At 47.7% G+C, this 22,427-nt stretch overlaps 18 non-coding genes and 5 pseudogenes across 18 annotated transcripts; 14 read left to right on the forward strand and 9 right to left on the reverse strand.

Moving 5' to 3' along the window:
- Positions 1-389: 389 nt before the first annotated feature.
- LOC135000096 (U1 spliceosomal RNA) lies at positions 390-552 on the reverse strand. The gene has a single exon (XR_010202127.1). It is a non-coding gene; the product is annotated as a U1 spliceosomal RNA (small nuclear RNA).
- A 152-nt stretch (positions 553-704) lies between these two features.
- Positions 705-868, reverse strand: LOC134999614 (U1 spliceosomal RNA). The gene has a single exon (XR_010201692.1). It is a non-coding gene; the product is annotated as a U1 spliceosomal RNA (small nuclear RNA).
- Positions 869-1,542: 674 nt separating this feature from the next.
- Positions 1,543-1,705, reverse strand: LOC135000043 (U1 spliceosomal RNA). Its single transcript, XR_010202081.1, has one exon. It is a non-coding gene; the product is annotated as a U1 spliceosomal RNA (small nuclear RNA).
- Positions 1,706-1,857: 152 nt separating this feature from the next.
- LOC134999698 (U1 spliceosomal RNA) lies at positions 1,858-2,021 on the reverse strand. Its single transcript, XR_010201774.1, has one exon. It is a non-coding gene; the product is annotated as a U1 spliceosomal RNA (small nuclear RNA).
- Positions 2,022-2,614: 593 nt separating this feature from the next.
- LOC134999461 (U1 spliceosomal RNA) lies at positions 2,615-2,742 on the reverse strand (annotated as a pseudogene).
- Positions 2,743-2,886: 144 nt separating this feature from the next.
- Positions 2,887-3,002, forward strand: LOC134999488 (U5 spliceosomal RNA). Its single transcript, XR_010201568.1, has one exon. It is a non-coding gene; the product is annotated as a U5 spliceosomal RNA (small nuclear RNA).
- A 270-nt stretch (positions 3,003-3,272) lies between these two features.
- On the forward strand, positions 3,273-3,388 carry LOC134999547 (U5 spliceosomal RNA). The gene has a single exon (XR_010201625.1). It is a non-coding gene; the product is annotated as a U5 spliceosomal RNA (small nuclear RNA).
- Positions 3,389-3,674: 286 nt separating this feature from the next.
- On the forward strand, positions 3,675-3,790 carry LOC134999596 (U5 spliceosomal RNA). The gene has a single exon (XR_010201674.1). It is a non-coding gene; the product is annotated as a U5 spliceosomal RNA (small nuclear RNA).
- Positions 3,791-9,132: 5,342 nt separating this feature from the next.
- TRNAN-AUU (transfer RNA asparagine (anticodon AUU)) lies at positions 9,133-9,206 on the reverse strand. Its single transcript has one exon. It is a non-coding gene; the product is annotated as a tRNA-Asn (tRNA).
- A 1,304-nt stretch (positions 9,207-10,510) lies between these two features.
- LOC134999361 (U1 spliceosomal RNA) lies at positions 10,511-10,674 on the forward strand. Its single transcript, XR_010201469.1, has one exon. It is a non-coding gene; the product is annotated as a U1 spliceosomal RNA (small nuclear RNA).
- Positions 10,675-10,818: 144 nt separating this feature from the next.
- On the forward strand, positions 10,819-10,960 carry LOC134999998 (U1 spliceosomal RNA; annotated as a pseudogene).
- A 692-nt stretch (positions 10,961-11,652) lies between these two features.
- Positions 11,653-11,816, forward strand: LOC134999372 (U1 spliceosomal RNA). Its single transcript, XR_010201479.1, has one exon. It is a non-coding gene; the product is annotated as a U1 spliceosomal RNA (small nuclear RNA).
- Positions 11,817-11,968: 152 nt separating this feature from the next.
- On the forward strand, positions 11,969-12,110 carry LOC134999999 (U1 spliceosomal RNA; annotated as a pseudogene).
- A 692-nt stretch (positions 12,111-12,802) lies between these two features.
- Positions 12,803-12,966, forward strand: LOC134999385 (U1 spliceosomal RNA). Its single transcript, XR_010201489.1, has one exon. It is a non-coding gene; the product is annotated as a U1 spliceosomal RNA (small nuclear RNA).
- Positions 12,967-13,118: 152 nt separating this feature from the next.
- Positions 13,119-13,260, forward strand: LOC135000000 (U1 spliceosomal RNA; annotated as a pseudogene).
- A 692-nt stretch (positions 13,261-13,952) lies between these two features.
- Positions 13,953-14,116, forward strand: LOC134999740 (U1 spliceosomal RNA). Its single transcript, XR_010201815.1, has one exon. It is a non-coding gene; the product is annotated as a U1 spliceosomal RNA (small nuclear RNA).
- Positions 14,117-14,268: 152 nt separating this feature from the next.
- Positions 14,269-14,410, forward strand: LOC135000002 (U1 spliceosomal RNA; annotated as a pseudogene).
- Positions 14,411-15,102: 692 nt separating this feature from the next.
- Positions 15,103-15,266, forward strand: LOC134999802 (U1 spliceosomal RNA). The gene has a single exon (XR_010201873.1). It is a non-coding gene; the product is annotated as a U1 spliceosomal RNA (small nuclear RNA).
- Positions 15,267-18,576: 3,310 nt separating this feature from the next.
- Positions 18,577-18,739, reverse strand: LOC134999386 (U1 spliceosomal RNA). The gene has a single exon (XR_010201490.1). It is a non-coding gene; the product is annotated as a U1 spliceosomal RNA (small nuclear RNA).
- A 152-nt stretch (positions 18,740-18,891) lies between these two features.
- On the reverse strand, positions 18,892-19,055 carry LOC134999864 (U1 spliceosomal RNA). The gene has a single exon (XR_010201931.1). It is a non-coding gene; the product is annotated as a U1 spliceosomal RNA (small nuclear RNA).
- A 675-nt stretch (positions 19,056-19,730) lies between these two features.
- Positions 19,731-19,886, reverse strand: LOC134999479 (U1 spliceosomal RNA). The gene has a single exon (XR_010201559.1). It is a non-coding gene; the product is annotated as a U1 spliceosomal RNA (small nuclear RNA).
- Positions 19,887-20,624: 738 nt separating this feature from the next.
- On the forward strand, positions 20,625-20,788 carry LOC134999759 (U1 spliceosomal RNA). Its single transcript, XR_010201832.1, has one exon. It is a non-coding gene; the product is annotated as a U1 spliceosomal RNA (small nuclear RNA).
- A 152-nt stretch (positions 20,789-20,940) lies between these two features.
- LOC134999737 (U1 spliceosomal RNA) lies at positions 20,941-21,103 on the forward strand. Its single transcript, XR_010201812.1, has one exon. It is a non-coding gene; the product is annotated as a U1 spliceosomal RNA (small nuclear RNA).
- The last annotated feature ends 1,324 nt before the right edge of the window (positions 21,104-22,427 follow it).

Below are 22,427 nucleotides of genomic sequence, written 5' to 3' on the forward strand. Positions count from 1 at the left end.
CCTCATCTGCATATGAAAAGAGAAAAGGGGCGTGTAGGGCATGGCGGCCTTTTGCGGTGCTTGGATGACCCCTAGTTCGCATTAAACACCCCCATCCACCTTTGGTGTGGGGCTCATGTTGGCCATGCCCCATCCCCTGAAGCATTCAAGCTGATTTCTTGCAGCAGCTGGGCACTGTAACAGCTCCAGAGCTGCTCTGTAAGGCAAGTAAAAGATTGTGTGGGCCCTGCAGCACTACCTGTAGTTTGCATTGTGCATTGGAAGGCACAAAGTAAGCAGACGGGAGGAGAAGTCAGGATAGTGCACAAGGGTATAGAAGGGAGGGGCTCAAGATAAAAGAAGTGGAAACAGACAGCAAACTAGGCTGGAGAAAGACCTGAGACAAAGAGATCTGAATTATACGAGAGCCGACCAGAGGAAACACAAATTATGCAGTCAAGTGTCCCACATTTGGGGAAATCGTAGGAGCAGCACACCCAGAGTGCAATGGGTGAGCCTTGCCCTGGGAGAAGCAACTTCCTGATCATAGTATCTCACCTGGCAGGTAAGTAGGAGTTGGGCTAGAGCTGGGGAGGGTCGCTGCTCGGGCACCCCCCTGTCAAGTGAAGGAGATCCAACTGAGGCAGCACAAAGAAACTCTCGAAAGAAGAACAAGGCTAGAGGAAGATCTGAGACAAAGAAATCTGACTTTTACCAGAGCTGACCAGAGGAAAGCACAAACACAGTCCCCCACTACCACAAATAATGCAGTCGAGTTTCCCACATTTGGGGAAATCACAGGGGTCAGCATACCCAGAATGCAATGAATGAACCTCACCCTGGGAGAACAATCTTCATGACCATGGTAACTCCTATGCAAAATAAGTATGATTTGGGATAGGGCTGGGGAGGGCCGCTGCTCAGGCACATCTCTGTCAAGTAAAGGAGATTCAACTGAGGCAGCACAAGGGAACTCTCATCTGGGTACAACAACTGCAGGGAGAACACATATTTTCAGATGAACATGGGAGGGCAGAAGGCTGCCTAATACTGAAGCATCCCCAAACAACAAACCAAATGCAACAACTAGTAAAAGCATTCCAGGGTGAAGGTCTGCAGAAGACGGATTTGCATACGGTGATGTCATCCAAGCAGTGGGCCAAAGTTGGCTGGAACCCTCATCTGCATATAAAAAGAGAAAAGGGTTATGCAGGGCATGGCGGCCTTTTGCGGCGCTTGGATGACCCCTAGTTTGCATTAAACACCTCCACCCTCCTTCGGTGTGGGGCTCATGTTGGCTATGCCCCAGCCCCTGAAGCATTCAAGCTGATTTCTTGCAGCAGCTGGGCACTGTAACAGCTCCAGAGCTGCTCTGTAAGGCAAGTAAAAGGGTGTGGGCCCTGCAGCACTACCTATAGTTCGCATTGTGCGTTGGAAGGCACAAAGTAAGCAGAAAGGAGGAGAAGTCAGGATAGTGCGCAAGGGCATAGAAGGGAGCGGCTCAAGAAAAGAGAAGTGGAAACAGACAGCAAACTAGGCTGGAGAGAGACCTGAGACAAAGAGATCTGAATTATACGAGAGCCGACCAGGGGAAACACAAATTATGCAGGCAAGTTTCCCACATTTGGGGAAATCGCAGGAGCAGCACACCCAGAGTGCAATGGGTGAGCCTTGCCCTGGGAGAAGCACCTTCATGATCATAGTATCTCACCTGGCAGGTAAGTAGGAGTTGGGCGAGAGCTGGGGAGGGTCGCTGCTCGGGTACTTCCCTGTAAAGTGAAGGAGATCCAACTGAGGCAGCACAAGGGAACTCTCGAAAGAAGAACAAGGCTAGAGGAAAATCTGAGACAAAGAAATCTGAGTTTTACCAGAGCTGACCAGAGGAAAGCACAAACACAGTCCCCCACTACCACAAATAATGCAGTCGAGTTTCCCACATTTGGGTAAATCACAGGGGTCAGCATACCCAAAATGCAATGAATGAACCTCACCCTGGGAGAACAATCTTCATGACCATGGTATCTCCTATGCAAAATAAGTATGATTTGGGATAGGGCTGGGGAGGGCCGCTGCTCATGCACATCTCTGTCAAGTAAAGGAGATTCATCTGAGGCAGCACAAGGGAACTCTCATCTGGGGACAACAACTGCAGGGAGAACACATTTTTTCAGATGAACATGGGAGGGCAGAAGGCTGCCTAATACTGAAGCACCCCCAAACAACAAACCAAATGCAACAACTAGTACAAGCATTCCTGGGGGAATTTCTGCAGAAGACTGATTTGCATACGGTGATGTCATCCAAGCAGTGGGCCAAAGTTGGCTGGAACCCTCATCTGCATATGAAAAGAGAAAAGGGGTATGCAGGGCATGGCGGCCTTTTGCGGCGCTTGGATGACCCTTAGTTCGCATTAAACACCCCCACCCTCCTTCGGTGTGGGGCTCATGTTGGCCATGCCCCATCCCCTGAAGCATTCAAGCTGATTTCTTGCAGCAGCTTGGCACTGTAACAGCTCCAGAGCTGCTCTGTAAGGCAAGTAAAAGGGTGTGGGCCCTGCAGCACTACCTGTAGTTTGCATTGTGCATTGGAAGGCACAAAGTAAGCAGACAGGAGGAGAAGTCAGGATAGTGCACAAGGGTATAAAAGCGAGTTTCCCACATTTGGGAAAATCACAGGGGTCAGCATACCCAGAATGCAATGAATGAACCTCACCCTGGGAGAACAATCTTCATGACCATGGTATCTCCTATGCAAAATAAGTATGATTTGGGATAGGGCTGGGGAGGGCCGCTGCTCAGGCACATCTCTGTCAAGTAAAGGAGATTCAACTGAGGCAGCACAAGGGAACTCTCATCTGGGGACAACAACTGCAGGGAGAACACATATTTTCAGATGAAAATCTTGGTCATGCTCTGGTTTCTCTTCAGAACGAACAAATCTTTCGCCTTTTACTAAAGATTTCCGTGGAGAGGAGCAAAACCGAGTTTTATCTCAATTTTTGCATGCCCCATCTTTTTGGGGTTTCTTTTATCGGTTTAAAGATAGAATGAGTGTGCTTTAATGTAAGCTCATTTGCATAGAAATTACAGTAAATGTTTGTTTCTTTTCAAACAGAACTTTCTTGACCATGCTACTTGCTTGAAAGATCTGGGAGCACATGGAATACAGTACAAACCATGCTTATAGCAAGGAGAAGCCAGGTGAGAAATCTGCTTTCTTTCAAGTTGGGCGCTCACTTTGATCTGAATGAGGACTGCTGGCACAGCAGTTAGGCGACAGGTGGAATCTTGGTCATGCTCTGGTTTCTCTTCAGAACGAACAAATCTTTCGCCTTTTATTAAAGATTTCTGTGGAGAGGAGCAAAACTGAGTTTTATCTCAATTTTTGCATGCCCCATATTATTGGGGTTTCTTTTATCAGTTTAAAGACAGAACGAGTGTGCTTTCTTGTTAGCTTTAATGTAAGTTTATTTGCATAACAATGACTATAAATGTCTGTTTCTTTTCAAGCAGAACTTTCTTGACCATACTAATTGCTTGAAAGATCTGGGAGCACATGGAAAAGAGTACAAACCATGTTTATAGCAAGGGGAAGCCTGGTGAGAAATCTGCTTTCTTTCATTCAAATTGGGTGCTCACTTTGATCTGAATGAGAACTGCTGGCATGGCACTCAGGCGACAGGTGGAATCTTGGTCATGCTCTGGTTTCTCTTCAGAACTAACAAATATTTCACCTTTTATTAAAGATTTCCGTGGAGAGGAGCAAAACTGAGTTTTATCTCAATTTTTGCATGCCCCATATTATTGGGGTTTCTTTTATCAGTTTAAAGACAGAACGAGTGTGCTTTCTTGTTAGCTTTAATGTAAGTTTATTTGCATAACAATGACAGTAAATGTTTGTTTCTTTTCAAACAGAACTTTCTTGACCATGCTACTTGCTTGAAAGATCTGGGAGCACATGGAAAACAGTACAAACCATGCAGTATCACAAGAGCCTTTATTTGATCTTTCATGAAGATAGAGCAGAATTGAGGACACGTCAACAATTTCTGCCGAAGGTGGTTCATCTTTCCACATGGTGCCTTTGGCCACTGACACCTTCGTTGAGTCAAAGTCTCTGGCTGTGGTCAGAACTTTGAAAATGTATGTCACCAGAACGGTTCAGATTAGGAAAACAGAGGCTCTGTTTGTCCTGTATGCTCCCAACAGGATTTGGTGTCCTGCTTCCATGCAGACCATTATGCGCTGGATCTGTGGTAAGATTCAGCATGCTCGTTCCACGGCAGGATTGCCGTTACTGAAGTAGGTGAAGACCCATTCTACTAGAAAGGTGGGTTCATCCTTGGCAGCTGGTCGGGGAGTCTCGGCATTGCAACTTTGCCGAGCAGCTATTTAGTAAACACTTTTGCTAAGTTTTACAAGTTTGATACCTCGGCTGATGATAACCTTAAGTTGGGTCATTCGGTGCTGCAGAGTCGTACGCACTCTCCCACCCGTTCAAGAGCTTTGGTATAACCCCATGGTTCTTAATGTGACCCCAGCATCCTCTAGGTCGTATGAGAAAATAGGATTTTAATACCTACCGGTAAATCCTTTTCTCTTAGTCTGTAGAGGATGCTGGGCACCCGTCCCAGTCCATACTGTGTCTGCAGTTATTACTTGTGGTTATACACATGTTGTGTTATGGTTCTGGTCAGCTTTTTGCTGCAATTGTTCATGCCGTTGGCTTGTGTTCTGTTGAATGCCACTTTCTGCGGCATGCTTAAGGTGTGAGCTGGTAAGATGCTCACGTTAGTTTAACAATAAATCCTTTCCTCGAAATGTCCGTCTCCCTGGGCACAGTTCCTATAACTGGAGTCTGGAGGAGGGGCATAGAGGGAGGAGCCAGTTCACACCCTTTGAAAGTCTTAAAGTGCCCATGTCTCTTGCGGATCCCGTCTATACCCCATGGTTCTTAATGTGACCCCAGCATCCTCTACGGACTAAGAGAAAAGAATGCCCTTGCGCACTATCCTGACTTCTCCTCCCGTCTGCTTACTTTGTGCCTTCCAACGCACAATGCGAACTACAGGTGGTGCTGCAGGGCCCACACCCTTTTACTTGCCTTACAGAACAGCTCTGGAGCTGTTACAGTGCCCAGCTGCTGCAAGAAATCAGCTTGAATGCTTCAGGGGATGGGGCATGGCCAACATGAGCCCCACACCAAAGGAGGGTGGGGGTGTTTAATGTGAACTAGGGGTCATCCAAGCACTGCAAAAGGCCGCCATGCCCTGCATGCCCCTTTTCTCTTTTCATATGCAGATGAGGGTTCCAGTCAACTTTGGCCCACTGCTTGGATAACATCACCGTATGCAAATCCGTCTGCTGCAGACCTTCCCCCAGGAATGCTTGTACTAGTTGTTGCATATGGTGCTTCAGTATTAGGCAGCCTTCCGCCCTCCCATGTTCATCTGAAAAGATGTGGTCTCCCTGCAGTTGTTGTCCCCAGACGAGAGTTCCCTTGTGCTTCCTCAGTTGAATCTCCTTAACTTGACGGGGGAGGGGCTGCCCGAGCAGCCACCCTCCCCAGCCCTATCCCAACTCATCCTTATTTTGCATATGAGATCTCTTGATCATGAAGATTGTTCTCACAGGGTGAGGTTCATCCATTATATTTTAAAATAGGAAGGTACAAATTACATATTTGAATTGTATCTATGTGCTGGATTCAAATGTCCCCCCCCCTTCCTTTCTCAATTGTGCCCGTCAGCAGCTATTCTAAGGTTGCTGCCAATGGGTGTGACACATTAATTTCTTCTGTGGGGTACACTGGACTCCACAAGGATTCACATTGGGGTGTAGAGTAGGATCTTGATCTGAGGCACCAACAGGCTCAAAGCTTTTGACTGTTCCCAAGAAGCTCAGTGCATTCTCCTCTATAACCCCGCTTCCATGAACAGGGAGCTCAGTTTGTAGTTGGTGCCTTCAGTAGCAGGCCAATTAACAGGGGCCTGCCTCAGGCAGCCTATTCTTAGCTATTAATTTTGACAAGAAAAGAAGAACTTGTTTTATGAGAATCTACAAGGGCTGCAGCAGGCTAGGTCTAATAGACATCTTTACTGCAGCTTCATCACTCCCAGCGGCGCTGTATACTCCCGTGCCCTGGTTGCTGGGTCACTGCAGCGGAGGCTCCGGTTTCATCCTAAGGTCAGTCACACACACACCACCCTTCCGGATCACGAGGCCACTGATGAAGGGGAGCGAGGCCGTAGGGGGTGGGCCGTGTGCGCACTGCGGTGGACACTGATTACTGGGCAGCCGCTCCACTAGCCACCAGGTACAGTTAAGGAGCACAGGTCTGGGGGTTTTTCTCCTATATTAACCCAATTTTGTACTGCCCGCAGCGCATTGTGATAGGTAATAGGGCCTGATTCATGTTGGATTGCAATCACAATAAGCGATCAAACTGCAAAAATTGCTAAGAGCATACGCATGTGCCTGCATTTTCTGCGGCACCCCGCAGAGAATGTGATCGCCTTTGCCTGTCAATCGGGGCGGGGAAGGGGGGGAGAGGTGGGTCAGCAACACTCCATTTCCAAGTCAGGGATGGAGCGGTGCGGGGGCAAGGCTTCAAAATGGGGTCTGCAACGGAGGAGACACAGGGGGCGTGGTCACAGCGGCTGTATGACATCACATTCAGCCGCTGTGATCACAAAAATGGTGGCGGCTTCCTGCGCGCACATACAGTCTGCACCAGCAGGAGCCTGCACCATTTTTTATGATCACGCTGAACTGCAGTGCGACTGCAATTACAGCATGGTCAAGAAGGGAGGCGTCATGCTGGGTGGCCATGCCCTGTCACTGTGCAGGAGCCAGCACCGCTCACACACTAGTCCCCGGGTGCAGCCCCCAACCCCCGGGACACCCGGAGCAACAAAATGTAGATTCAGGCCACCAGGCCACGCCCCTACCTATGAAACCATGCCTCCTTTTTACCATTGCGCTGCTTATCTGCGCGCACTGCATTACAATCTCCCTCGCCACCTCTCTGGGTGTCACCAGTGATAGTGACACCTCTGCCATGCTTGTAGCAGCTGGTCCTAAGATCTACGCCTCAAACCCTGAGTGTTTGCCCTTGTGACTTGTTGATCATCATAGCGAAGCAGATGCTTACAGAAAACAATTGATGGGTATAAGGTAGAGAGGAGCGGGTTCGGTTCTCCGAGAACCGAATTCCCCACGAACTCCACGTGGTTTACACTGGTCCAAGGCAGGCTCGGTTGTTCCCGCCTGACTCGGAAAACCTGAACAAGGGAAAATGTCATCATCCCGCTGTCGGATTCTCGCGAGATTCGGATTCCATATAAAGAGCTGCGCGTTGCTGCCATTTTTACTCGTGCATTGAAGAGAGAGCGGAGAGGACGTGGCTATGTTCTCTCAGTGGAAATCTCAATATCAGTGCTCAGTATCAGTGGTTACTTATTGCTGCTCAGTAATACTAGTAGTGTGTCTCTCCTGCTCAGTGTCAGTTCTCAGTAGTATCCTCATCAGTGCTCAGTATCACTGCTCATTGTCTTGTGCTGCATTGTGGTGCTCAGCATACTACAGTACATTACTAATAGTCCAGTGCTGCATCTTGCTGCTCAGTGTCAGTTCTAGTATCCTCATCAGTGCTCACTATCACTGCTCATTGCATTGTGGTGTTCTGTATACTACAATAACATAGTAATATAGTAACATAGTTTTTGAGGTTGAATAGAGGCAAATTGCCCATCGTGTTCAACCTGTTTTAAGTTGTGATGATTCTACATACTTGCTGAATAATGTTTTATGACTAGTTAGCTACTATAACTCATGTTACCCCCGGATTAACCATGTTGATATTTTAAGTATTATAACCTTGGATAGCTTTTTCATTCAGAAATGTATCCATTCCTTTTTTTAAATCCAATTACAGAGTCCGCCATTACCACCTTCCCTGGCAGGGAATTCCACATCCTGATTGCCCTAACAGTGAAGAAACCTTTCCTCCATTGCGTTCTGAACTTTCCTCCAGTCGCAGCGAGTGACCACGTGTTCTTTTAATAAATAATTCCTCTGATAACTCTTTGTTATGTATCTTTACATATTTGAAGATATTAATAATATCTCCTCTTAGGCACCTCTTTTCTAGTGTATAAATATTCAGCCTAGTAAGTCTTTCCTTATAGTCCAGTACTTTTAGGCCTTTAATCAATTTAGTCTTCAGGATCTCTTACACTTCCATGAGCAGCAGAGTAGTGCAATGGAAGCATGCTGGGCCCATAACCCAGAGGTCGATTGATCGAAACTATCCTCTGCTATGTGCATTTTTTTTTTTATAATTAAAGTAATCAAAAACTGGGATTGATATTTTGGCTCTTTTATTTTTACTTAAAGTACAATAACTTTTATCATTTTAATTTGTTTTAATAGTATATTGACAGCATTGTTTTCTTTAAAAAATCCACTTAATTTTCTTTACCCTATTACTGAAATGGTAATTGACAAAAACAAACTACATTGTCACCAGAAGAGCAATGCAAAATGTACAAGTGATATATGAAAATCATCTTCCATCTTGAATTTCAATGATGCATTGGGACAACAATTTGTGAGAAACATCTTCACCCATAAAGAAAGATTTTCTTAATTCCTTACCTGTGTGCTGATTAGATATCACCTTGTTTTCACATTAAACAGACTTCCCCATGAGGAAGCAGCAATGATGCAGTGACGTTTCCTGGTGTCAACCTGTATTATTTCAGTAGACATTGAAATGAGGATGCATCTTTGATGCCTTTCCAATGAAGCAAGTTTAATTCAGTAATAGGTGAAAAACCATTCCTACAAAGGTGTTAATCAGAGACTTGGCTTTGTGGACACTTTTCAGAGAGCAAATTTGTTAGCATAAACATAAAATCAGAAAATGAAGAGCTGTTTAATCACTCAATTGGACTTTTCTGCCAGCATAATTTTTTTTCTCTGCAACCCACTGCTAAATTGTGCTTCCTAGCTGTTTTTTTATAAAATCACTTAATCAAATCTAACTCTGATTACATCAGAGAAGGCCAGGTACCCTACACCATAAGGGGGGTTTTTGAAATTTTGACTTGTCTACTTAAAGATCACCAAAATCTGATTACAAGGTCAATTACATCCCTGGGTGGGATTGAACCACCAACCTTTTGGTTAATAGCCAAACATGCTAACCGATTGCGCCACAGAGACACCTTGCAAAAGTCAATACTGACAAAGGCTAATAAGCATTCATCTAGAACGTTTCCTAGAAAAACTTTAAAAAGTCAATAATCTGGAGAATTTTTGTAAGAAACACATTGGTACTTTCCCATGATGAGTGAGTGCTTCAGGATTTCTTGCACTTACATGGGCTATTAACCAAAAGGTTGGTGGTTCAATCCCACCCAGGGATGTAATTGACCTTGTCAACAGATTTTGGTGATCTTTAAGTAGACAAGTCAAAATTTCATACCCCCTCTTATGGTGTAGGGTACCTGGCCTTCTCTGACGTAATCAGAGTTAGATTTAATTAAGTGATTTTATAAAAAACAGCTAGGAAGCACAATTTAGCAGTGGGTTGCAGAGAAAAAAATAACATTTTAAACCTACCGGTAATTTTTTTTTCTCGTAGTCCGTAGAGGATGATGGGGACTCCGTAAGGACCATGGGGGATAGACGGGCTCCGCAGCAGACATGGGCACTTTAAGAAAGACTTTTGATCTGGGTGTGCACTGGCTCCTCCCTCTATGCCCCTCCTCCATACCTCAGTTAGAGAAACTGTGCCCAGAGGAGACGGACAGTACGAGGAAAGGATTTTTGTTAATCCAAGGTCAAGATTCATACCAGCCACACCAATCACACCGTATAACTTGTGATATACTACCCAGTTAACAGTATGAAAACAACATAGCATCAGTCCAAGACCGATGAAAACTAACATATAACCCTTATGTAAGCAATAACTATATACAAGTCTTGCAGAAGTAGACCGCACTTGGGACGGGCACCCAGCATCCTCTACGGACTACGAGAAAAAGATTTACCGGTAGGTTTAAAATCTTATTTTCTCTTACGTCCTAGAGGATGCTGGGGACTCCGTAAGGACCATGGGGATTATACCAAAGCTCCCAAACGGGCAGGAGAGTGCGGATGACTCTGCAGCACCGATTGAGCAAACAGGAGGTCCTCCTCAGCCAGGGTATCAAACTTATAGAACTTTGCAAAGGTGTTTGAACCAACTTTGACCCACTGCTTGGATGACATCACCATATGCAAATCCATCCGCGGCAGGCCTTCCCCCAGGAATGCTTGCACTAGTTGTTGCATTTGGTTTGTTGTTTGGGGGTGCTTCAGTATTAGGCAGCCTTCTGCCCTCCCATGTTCATCTGAAAATATGTGTTCTCCCTGCAGTTGTTGTCCCCAGATGAGAGTTCCCTTGTGCTGCCTCAGTTGAATCTCCTTTACTTGACAGAGATGTGCCTGAGCAGCGGCCCTCCCCAGCCCTATCCCAAATCATACTTATTTTGCATAGGAGATACCATGGTCATGAAGATTGTTCTCCCAGGGTTAGGTTCATTCATTGCATTCTGGGTATGCTGACCCCTGTGATTTCCCCAAATGTGGGAAACTCAACTGCATTATTTGTGGTAGTGGGGGACTGTGTTTGTGCTTTCCTCTGGTCAGCTCTGGTAAAAGTCAGATTTCTTTGTCTCAGATCTTCCTCTTCTTCTTTCGAGAGTTCCCTTGTGCTGCCTCAGTTGGATCTCCTTCACTTGACAGGGGGGTGCCCGAGCAGCGACCCTCCCCAGCTCTAGCCCAACTCCTACTTACCTGCCAGGTGAGATACTATGATCATGAAGATGCTTCTCCCAGGGCAAGGCTCACCCATTGCACTCTGGGTGTGCTGCCCCTGCGATTTCCCCAAATGTGGGAAACTTGACTGCATAATTTGTGTTTCCCCTGGTCGGCTCTCATATAATTCAGATCTCTTTGTCTCAGGTCTCTCTCCAGCCTAGTTTGCTGTCTGTTTCCACTTCTTTTTTCTTGAGCCCCTCCCTTCTATACCCTTGTGCACTATCCTGACTTCTCCCGTCTGCTTACTTTGTGCCTTCCAACGCACAATGCAAACTACAGGTAGTGCTGCAGGGCCCACACCCTTTTACTTGCTTTACAGAGCAGCTCTGGAGCTGTTACAGTGCCGAGCTGCTGCAAGAAATCAGCTTGAATGCTTCAGGGGCTGGGGCATAGCCAACATGAGCCCCACACCGAAGGAGGGTGGAGGTGTTTAATGCGAACTAGGGGTCATCCAAGCGCCGCAAAAGGCCGCCATGCCCTGCACACCCCTTTATTCTTTTCATATGCAGACGAGGGTTGAAGCCAACTTTGACCCACTGCTTGGATGACATCACCATATTCAAATCCATCTGCTGCAGGCCTTCCCCCAGGAATGCTTGCACTAGTTGTTGCATTTGGTTTGTTGTTTGGGGGTGCTTCAGTATTAGGCAGCCTTCTGCCCTCCCATGTTCATCTGAAAATATGTGTTCTCCCTGCAGTTGTTGTCCCCAGATGAGAGTTCCCTTGTGCTGCCTCAGTTGAATCTCCTTTACTTGACAGAGATGTGCCTGAGCAGCGGCCCTCCCCAGCCCTATCCCAAATCATACTTATTTTGCATAGGAGATACCATGGTCATGAAGATTGTTCTCCCAGGGTTAGGTTCATTCATTGCATTCTGGGTATGCTGACCCCTGTGATTTCCCCAAATGTGGGAAACTCAACTGCATTATTTGTGGTAGTGGGGGACTGTGTTTGTGCTTTCCTCTGGTCAGCTCTGGTAAAAGTCAGATTTCTTTGTCTCAGATCTTCCTCTAGCCTTGTTCTTCTTTCGAGAGTTCCCTTGTGCTGCCTCAGTTGGATCTCCTTCACTTGACAGGGGGGTGCCCGAGCAGCGACCCTCCCCAGCTCTAGCCCAACTCCTACTTACCTGCCAGGTGAGATACTATGATCATGAAGATGCTTCTCCCAGGGCAAGGCTCACCCATTGCACTCTGGGTGTGCTGCCCCTGCGATTTCCCCAAATGTGGGAAACTTGACTGCATAATTTGTGTTTCCCCTGGTCGGCTCTCATATAATTCAGATCTCTTTGTCTCAGGTCTCTCTCCAGCCTAGTTTGCTGTCTGTTTCCACTTCTTTTTTCTTGAGCCCCTCCCTTCTATACCCTTGTGCACTATCCTGACTTCTCCCGTCTGCTTACTTTGTGCCTTCCAACGCACAATGCAAACTACAGGTAGTGCTGCAGGGCCCACACCCTTTTACTTGCTTTACAGAGCAGCTCTGGAGCTGTTACAGTGCCCAGCTGCTGCAAGAAATCAGCTTGAATGCTTCAGGGGCTGGGGCATAGCCAACATGAGCCCCACACCGAAGGAGGATGGAGGTGTTTAATGCGAACTAGGGGTCATCCAAGCGCCGCAAAAGGCCGCCATGCCCTGCACACCCCTTTTTTCTTTTCATATGCAGACGAGGGTTGAAGCCAACTTTGACCCACTGCTTGGATGACATCACCATATGCAAATCCATCTGCTGCAGGCCTTCCCCCAGGAATGCTTGCACTAGTAGTTGCATTTGGTTTGTTGTTTGGGGGTGCTTCAGTTTTAGGCAGCCTTCTGCCCTCCCATGTTCATCTGAAAATATGTGTTCTCCCTGCAGTTGTTGTCCCCAGATGAGAGTTCCCTTGTGCTGCCTCAGTTGAATCTCCTTTACTTGACAGAGATGTGCCTGAGCAGCGGCCCTCCCCAGCCCTATCCCAAATCATACTTATTTTGCATAGGAGATACCATGGTCATGAAGATTGTTCTCCCAGGGTTAGGTTCATTCATTGCATTCTGGGTATGCTGACCCCTGTGATTTCCCCAAATGTGGGAAACTCAACTGCATTATTTGTGGTAGTGGGGGACTGTGTTTGTGCTTTCCTCTGGTCAGCTCTGGTAAAAGTCAGATTTCTTTGTCTCAGATCTTCCTCTAGCCTTGTTCTTCTTTCGAGAGTTCCCTTGTGCTGCCTCAGTTGGATCTCCTTCACTTGACAGGGGGGTGCCCGAGCAGCGACCCTCCCCAGCTCTAGCCCAACTCCTACTTACCTGCCAGGTGAGATACTATGATCATGAAGATGCTTCTCCCAGGGCAAGGCTCACCCATTGCACTCTGGGTGTGCTGCCCCTGCGATTTCCCCAAATGTGGGAAACTTGACTGCATAATTTGTGTTTCCCCTGGTCGGCTCTCATATAATTCAGATCTCTTTGTCTCAGGTCTCTCTCCAGCCTAGTTTGCTGTCTGTTTCCACTTCTTTTTTCTTGAGCCCCTCCCTTCTATACCCTTGTGCACTATCCTGACTTCTCCCGTCTGCTTACTTTGTGCCTTCCAACGCACAATGCAAACTACAGGTAGTGCTGCAGGGCCCACACCCTTTTACTTGCTTTACAGAGCAGCTCTGGAGCTGTTACAGTGCCCAGCTGCTGCAAGAAATCAGCTTGAATGCTTCAGGGGCTGGGGCATAGCCAACATGAGCCCCACACCGAAGGAGGGTGGAGGTGTTTAATGCGAACTAGGGGTCATCCAAGCGCCGCAAAAGGCCGCCATGCCCTGCACACCCCTTTATTCTTTTCATATGCAGACGAGGGTTGAAGCCAACTTTGACCCACTGCTTGGATGACATCACCATATTCAAATCCATCTGCTGCAGGCCTTCCCCCAGGAATGCTTGCACTAGTTGTTGCATTTGGTTTGTTGTTTGGGGGTGCTTCAGTATTAGGCAGCCTTCTGCCCTCCCATGTTCATCTGAAAATATGTGTTCTCCCTGCAGTTGTTGTCCCCAGATGAGAGTTCCCTTGTGCTGCCTCAGTTGAATCTCCTTTACTTGACAGAGATGTGCCTGAGCAGCGGCCCTCCCCAGCCCTATCCCAAATCATACTTATTTTGCATAGGAGATACCATGGTCATGAAGATTGTTCTCCCAGGGTTAGCTTCATTCATTGCATTCTGGGTATGCTGACCCCTGTGATTTCCCCAAATGTGGGAAACTCAACTGCATTATTTGTGGTAGTGGGGGACTGTGTTTGTGCTTTCCTCTGGTCAGCTCGGGTAAAAGTCAGATTTCTTTGTCTCAGATCTTCCTCTAGCCTTGTTCTTCTTTCGAGAGTTCCCTTGTGCTGCCTCAGTTGGATCTCCTTCACTTGACAGGGGGGTGCCCGAGCAGCGACCCTCCCCAGCTCTAGCCCAACTCCTACTTACCTGCCAGGTGAGATACTATGATCATGAAGATGCTTCTCCCAGGGCAAGGCTCACCCATTGCACTCTGGGTGTGCTGCCCCTGCGATTTCCCCAAATGTGGGAAACTTGACTGCATAATTTGTGTTTCCCCTGGTCGGCTCTCATATAATTCAGATCTCTTTGTCTCAGGTCTCTCTCCAGCCTAGTTTGCTGTCTGTTTCCACTTCTTTTTTCTTGAGCCCCTCCCTTCTATACCCTTGTGCACTATCCTGACTTCTCCCGTCTGCTTACTTTGTGCCTTCCAACGCACAATGCAAACTACAGGTAGTGCTGCAGGGCCCACACCCTTTTACTTGCTTTACAGAGCAGCTCTGGAGCTGTTACAATGCCCAGCTGCTGCAAGAAATCAGCTTAAATGCTTCAGGGGCTGGGGCATAGCCAACATGAGCCCCACACGAAAAGAGGGTAGAGGTGTTTAATGCGAACTAGGGGTCATCCAAGTGCCGCAAAAGGCCGCCATGCCCTGCACACCCCTTTTTTCTTTTCATATGCAGACGAGGGTTGAAGCCAACTTTGACCCACTGCTTGGATGACATCACCATATGCAAATCCATCTGCTGCAGGCCTTCCCCCAGGAATGCTTGCACTAGTAGTTGCATTTGGTTTGTTGTTTGGGGGTGCTTCAGTTTTAGGCAGCCTTCTGCCCTCCCATGTTCATCTGAAAATATGTGTTCTCCCTGCAGTTGTTGTCCCCAGATGAGAGTTCCCTTGTGCTGCCTCAGTTGAATCTCCTTTACTTGACAGGGATGTGCCTGAGCAGCGGCCCTCCCCAGCCCTATCCCAAATCATACTTATTTTGCATAGGAGATACCATGGTCATGAAGATTGTTCTCCCAGGGTGAGGTTCATTCATTGCATTCTGGGTATGCTGACCCCTGTGATTTCCCCAAATGTGGGAAACTCGACTGCATTATTTGTGGTAGTGGGGGACTGTGTTTGTGCTTTCCTCTGGTCAGCTCTGGTAAAAGTCAGATTTCTTTGTCTCAGATTTTCCTCTAGCCTTGTTCTTCTTTCGAGAGTTCCCTTGTGCTGCCTCAGTTGGATCTCCTTCACTTGACAGGGGGTGCTCAAGCTGCAATCCTCCACAGCTCTAGCTTAACTCCTACTTACCTGCCAGGTGAGATACTATGATCTTCACTGTTAGGGCAATCAGGATGTGGAATTCCCTGCCAGGGAAGGTGGTAATGGTGGACTCTGTAATTGGATTTAAAAAAGGAATGGATACATTTCTGAATGAAAAAGCTATCCAAGGTTATAATACTTAAAATATCAACATGGTTAATCCGGGGGTAACATGAGTTGTAGTAGTTAACTAGTCATAAAACATTATTCAGCAAGTATGTAGAATCATCACAACTTAAAACAGGTTGAACACGATGGGCAATTTGCCTCTTTTCAACCTCAAAAACTATATTACTATATGTTACTATATTACTATGTTACTGTAGTATACAGAACACCACAATGTAATGAGCAGTGATAGTGAGCACTGATGAGGATACTAGAACTGACACTGAGCAGCAAGATGCAGCACTGGACTATTAGTAATGTACTGTAGTATGCTGAGCACCACAATGCAGCACAAGACAATGAGCAGTGATACTGAGCACTGATGAGGATACTACTGAGAACTGACACTGAGCAGGAGAGACACACTACTAGTATTACTGAGCAGCAATAAGTAACCACTGATAATGAGCACTGATATTGAGATTTCCACTGAGAGAACATAGCCACGTCCTCTCCGCTCTCTCTTCAATGCACGAGTAAAAATGGCGGCAACGCGCAGCTCTTTATATGAAATCCGAATCTCGCGAGAATCCGACAGCGGGATGATGACATTTTCCCTTGTTCAGGTTTTCCGAGTCAGGCGGGAACAACCGAGCCTGCCTCGGACCAGTGTAAACCACGTGGAGTTCGTGGGGAATTCGGTTCTCGGAGAACCGAACCCGCTCCTCTCTACCTTATACCCATAATTTTTTTTATTTTCAATCTAAGCCCCTGCAGTTTTCTGTAAGCATCTGCTTCGCTATGATGATCAACAAGTCACAAGGGCAAACACTCAGGGCTTGAGGCGTAGATCTTAGGACCAGCTGCTACAAGCATGGCAGAGGTGTCACTATCACTGGTGACACCCAGAGAGGTGGCGAAGGAGATTGTAATGCAGTGCGCGCAGATAAGCAGCGCAATGGTAAAAAGGAGGCATGGTTTCATAGGTAGGGGCGTGGCCTGGTGGCCTGAATCTACATTTTGTTGCTCCGGGTGTCCCGGGGGTTGGGGGCTGCACCCGGGGACTAGTGTGTGAGCGGTGCTGGCTCCTGCACAGTGACAGGACATGGCCACCCAGCATGACGCCTCCCTTCTTGACCATGCTGTAATTGCAGTCGCACTGCAGTTCAGCGTGATCATAAAAAATGGTGTAGCCTTCTGCTGGTGCAGACTGTATGTGCGCGCAGGAAGCCGCCACCATTTTTGTGATCACAGCGGCTGAATGTGATGTCATACAGCCGCTGTGACCACGCCCCCTGTGTCTCCTCCGTTGCAGACCCCATTTTGAAGCCTTGCCCCCGCACCGCTCCATCCCTGACTTGGAAATGGAGTGTTGCTGACCCCCCTCTCCCCCCCTTCCCCGCCCCGATTGACAGGCAGAGGCGATCGCATTCTCTGCGGGGTGCCGCAGAAAATGCAGGCACTTGCGTATGCTCTTAGCAATTTTTGCAGTTGGATCGCTTATTGTGATTGCAATCCAACCTGAATCAGGCCCTATTACCTATCGCAATGCGCTGCGGGCAGTACAAAATTGGTTTAATATGGGAGAAAAACCCCCAGACCTGTGCTCCTTAATTGTACCTGGTGGCTTGTGGAGCGGCTGCCCAGTAATCAGTGTCCACGCCAGTGCGCACACGGTCCACCCCCTACGGCCACGCTCCCCTTCATCAGCGGCCTCGTGATCCGGAAGGGCGGTGTGTGTGTGACTGACCTTAGGAAGAAACCGGAGCCTCCGCTGCAGTGACCCAGCAACCAGGGCACGGGAGTATACAGCGCCGCTAGGAGTGATGAAGCTGCAGTAAAGATGTCTATTAGACCTAGCCTGCTGCAGCCCTTGTAGATTCTCATAAAACAAGTTCTTCTTTTCTTGTCAAAATGAATAGCTAAGAATAGGCTGCCTGAGGCAGGCCCCTGTTAAGTGGCCTGCTACTGAAGGCACCAACTACAAACTGAGCTCCCTGTTCATGGAAGCGGGGTTATAGAGGAGAATGCGCTGAGCATCTTGGGAACAGTCAAAAGCTTTGAGCCGGTTGGTGCCTCAGATCAAGATCCTACTCTACACCCCAATGTGAATCCTTGTGGAGTCCAGTGTACCCCACAGAAGAAATTAATGTGTCACACCCATTGGCAGCAACCTTAGAATAGCTGCTGACGGGCACAATTGAGAAAGGAAGGGGGGGGGGGACATTTGAATCCAGCACATAGATGCAATTCAAATATGTAATTTGAACCTTCCTATTTTAAAATATAATGGATGAACCTCACCCTGTGAGAACAATCTTCATGATATAGAGATCTCATATGCAAAATAAGTATGAGTTGGGATAGGGCTGGGGAGGGTGGCTGCTCGGGCAAGCCCCTCCCCCGTCAAGTTAAGGAGATTCAACTGAGGAAGCACAAGGGAACTCTCGTCTGGGGACAACAACTGCAGGGAGACCACATCTTTTCAGATGAACATGGGAGGGCGGAAGGCTGCCTAATACTGAAGCACCATCAAATATCAAACCATATGCAATAACTAGTACAAGCATTCCTGGGGGAAGGTCTGCAGGAGACGAATTTGCATACGGTGATGTCATCCAAGCAGTGGGCCAAAGTTGGCTGGAACCCTCATCTGCATATGAAAAGAGAAAAGGGTTATGCAGGGCATGGCGGCCTTTTGCGGCGCTTGGATGACCCCTAGTTCGCATTAAACACCTCCACCCTCCTTCGGTGTGGGGCTCATGTTGGCTATGCCCCAGCCCCTGAAGCATTCAAGCTGATTTCTTGCAGCAGCTGGGCACTGTAACAGCTCCAGAGCTGCTCTGTAAGGCAAATAAAAGGGTGTGGGCCCTGCAGCACTACCTGTAGTTCGCATTGTGCGTTGGAAGGCACAAAGTAAGCAGACGGGAGAAGTCAGGATAGTGCGCAAGGGCATAGAAGGGAGCGGCTCAAGAAAAGAGAAGTGGAAATAGACAGCAAACTAGGCTGGAGAGAGACCTGAGACAAAGAGATCTGAATTATACGAGAGCCGACCAGGGGAAACACAAATTATGCAGTCAAGTTTCCCACATTTGGGGAAATCGCAGGGGCAGCACACCCAGAGTGCAATGGGTGAGCCTTGCCCTGGGAGAAGCACCTTCAAAATCATAGTATCTCACCTGGCAGGTAAGTAGGAGTTGGGCTAGAGCTGGGGAGGGTCGCTGCTCGGGCACCCCCCTGTCAAGTGAAGGAGATCCAACTGAGGCAGCACAATGGAACTCTCGAAAGAAGAACAAGGCTAGAGGAAGATCTGAGACAAAGAAATCTGACTTTTACCAGAGCTGACCAGCGGAAAACACAAACACAGTCCCCCACTACCACAAATAATGCAGGCGAGTTTCCCACATTTGGGGAAATCACAGGGGTCAGCATACCCAGAATGCAATGAATGAACCTCACCCTGGGTGAACAATTTTCATGACCATGGTGTCTCCTATGCAAAATAAGTATGATTTGGGATAGGGCTGGGGAGGGCCGCTGCTCAGGCACATCTCTGTCAAGTAAAGGAGATTCAACTGAGGCAGCACAAGGGAACTCTCATCTGGGGACAACAACTGCAGGGAGAACACATATTTTCAGATGAACATGGGAGGGCAGAAGGCTGCCTAATACTGAAGCACCCCCAAACAACAAACCAAATGCAACAACTAGTGCAAGCATTCCTGGGGGAAGGCCTGCAGCAGATGGATTTGCATATGGTGATGTTATCCAAGCAGTGGGTCAAAGTTGGCTTCAACCCTCATCTGCATATGAAAAGAGAAAAGGGGCGTGCAGGGCATGGCAGCCTTTTGCGGTGCTTGGATGACCCCTAGATCGCATTAAACACCCCCACCCTCCTTTGGTGTGGGGCTCATGTTGGCCATGCCCCATCCCATGAAGCATTCAAGCTGATTTCTTGCAGCAGCTGGGCACTGTAACAGCTCCAGAGCTGCTCTGTAAGGCAAGTAAAAGGGTGTGGGCCCTGCAGCACTACCTGTAGTTTGCATTGTGCATTGGAAGGCACAAAGTAAGCAGACGGGAGGAGAAGTCAGGATAGTGCACAAGGGTATAGAAGGGAGGGGCTCAAGAAAAAAAGAAGTGGAAACAGACAGCAAACTAGGCTGGAGAGAGACCTGAGACAAAGAGATCTGAATTATACGAGAGCCGACCAGAGGAAACACAAATTATGCAGTCAAGTGTCCCACATTTGGGGAAATCATAGGAGCAGCACACCCAGAGTGCAATGGGTGAGCCTTGCCCTGGGAGAAGCACCGTCCTGATTATAGTATCTCACCTGGGTGTGCTGCCCCTGCGATTTCCCCAAATGTGGGAAACTTGACTGCATAATTTGTGTTTCCCCTGGTCGGCTCTCATATAATTCAGATCTCTTTGTCTCAGGTCTCTTTCCAGCCTAGTTTGCTGTCTGTTTCCACTTCTTTTTTCTTGAGCCCCACCCTTTTATACCCTTGTGCACTATCCTGACTTCTCCTCCTGTCTGCTTACTTTGTGCCTTCCAATGCACAATGCAAACTACACACCCTTTTACTTGCCTTACAGAGCAGCTCTGGAGCTGTTTCAGTGCCAAGCTGCTGTAAGAAATAAGCTTGAATGCTTCAGAGGCTGGGGCATTGTCAACATGAGCCCCACACCAAAGGAGGGTGGAGGTGTTTAATGCGAACTAGGGGTCATCCAAGCGCCGCAAAAGGCCGCCATGCCCTGCACGCCCCTTTTCTCTTTTCATATGCAGATGAGGATTGAAGCCAACTTTGACCCACTGCTTGGATGACATCACCATATGCAAATCCATCTGCTGCAGGCCTTCCCCCCGGAATGCTTGCACTAGTTGTTGCATTTGGTTTGTTGTTTGGGGGTGCTTCAGTATTAGGCAGCCTTCTGCCCTCCCATGTTCATCTGAAAATATGTGTTCTCCCTGCAGTTGTTGTCCCCAGATGACAGTTCCCTTGTGCTGCCTCAGTTGAATCTCCTTTACTTGACAGAGATGTGCCTGAGCAGCGGCCCTCCCCAGCCCTATCCCAAATCATACTTATTTTGCATAGGAGATACCATGGTCATGAAGATTGTTCTCCCAGGGTGAGGTTCATTCATTGCATTTTGGGTATGCTGACCCCTGTGATTTCCCCAAATGTGGGTAACTCGACTGCATTATTTGTGGTAGTGGGGGACTGTGTTTGTGATTTCCTCTGGTCAGCTCTGGTAAAAGTCAGATTTCTTTGTTTCAGATCTTCCTCTAGCCTTGTTCTTCTTTCGAGAGTTCCCTTGTGCTGCCTCAGTTGGATCTCCTTCAGTTGACAGGGCGGTGCCCGAGCAGCGACCCTCCCCAGCTCAAGCCCAACTCCTACTTACCTGCCAGGTGAGATACTATGATCATGAAGGTGCTTCTTCCAGGGCAAGGCTCACCCATTGCACTCTGGGTGTGCTGCCCCTGTGATTTCCCCAAATGTGGGTAACTCGACTGCATTATTTGTGGTAGTGGGGGACTGTGTTTGTGTTTTCCTCTGGTCAGCTCTGGTAAAAGTCAGATTTCTTTGTCTCAGATCTTCCTCTAGCCTTGTTCTTCTTTCGAGAGTTCCCTTGTGCTGCCTCAGTTGGATCTCCTTCACTTCACAGGGGGTGCCCGAGCAGCAATCCTCCACAGCTCTGGCCCAACTCCTACTTACCTGCCAGGTGAGATACTATGATCTTCACTGTTAGGGCAATCAGGATGTGGAATTCCCTGCCAGGGAAGGTGGTAATGGCGGACTCTGTAATTGGATTTAAAAAAGGAATGGATACATTTCTGAATGAAAAAGCTATCCAAGTTTATAATACTTAAAATATCAACATGGTTAATCCGGGGGTAACATGAGTTGTAGTAGCTAACTAGTCATAATACATTATTAAGCAAGTATGTAGAATCATCACAACTTAAAACAGGTTGAACACGATGGGCAATTTGCCTCTATTCAACCTCAAAAACTATGTGTCACAACTGAGGGCCTGAGCTGACGGGAGGCAGCCTCAGTTGTAGGGGCTGAGATGTACCGGAACCTGGGAGGTTGTATCAGACCCCTGGACATGTTAGTAACATGAATAATAACTGCCCGAAGGCGTGACCACGACAACTTGGATAAAAGTCAATGATGTTTATTATGACAACTCCGCAACACAGCAGCAGTAAAAGAAAACGTAAAAGTCAGCAAAGAATAAATACAGTTCCTGGGTACTACAGGATGGCAGGAGCCACAGGGCACTGGTAGTGTGAGATAGTTCTTATGATCTTCTAGATGGAAAGTCCTTACCAGGCCCGACTGTAGCAATGGAGATAACCCAGGATTGTGCCAGCTGGTGTTCCAGGAAAAGCTGGGTTGCTGAAGATAAAACAGCTGCTGTGGATACTGGCTGGAACCAGACTGTTGTTAGCACGGAGTGGATACTGGCTGGAACCAGTTAAATAATAAATGAACTTGGGAGCGATGAAATATGAACTGAAATGTAGAACTTGAGAGCGGAGAAATAATAATACCGGTGGAGAGTGGTAAAGTGTAGAAAGGACACCGGCCCTTTAAGGGAAGCTGTACTCTGCTGGAAGCTGAGCTGGAAGCAGGTAATGTTGTAGCTGGAAACAGATGAATCCACAATGGATTGGAGAGTCAGGCTACACCGCAGGTGGAATGCTGGTGCGGGTCTCTATGGTGGAAGTCTTGAGACAGGAGCTGGAACCTGGAAGACAATCACAGGAGAGAGACAAACAGGAACTAGGTTTGACAACCAAAGCACTGACGCCTTCCTTGCTCAGGCACAGTGTATTTATACCTGCAGCAAGGAAGGGATTGGCTAGGCAAT

Source organism: Pseudophryne corroboree, unplaced genomic scaffold, assembly GCF_028390025.1.
Source record: "Pseudophryne corroboree isolate aPseCor3 unplaced genomic scaffold, aPseCor3.hap2 scaffold_150, whole genome shotgun sequence".
Taxonomy (NCBI): Eukaryota; Metazoa; Chordata; class Amphibia; order Anura; family Myobatrachidae; genus Pseudophryne; species Pseudophryne corroboree.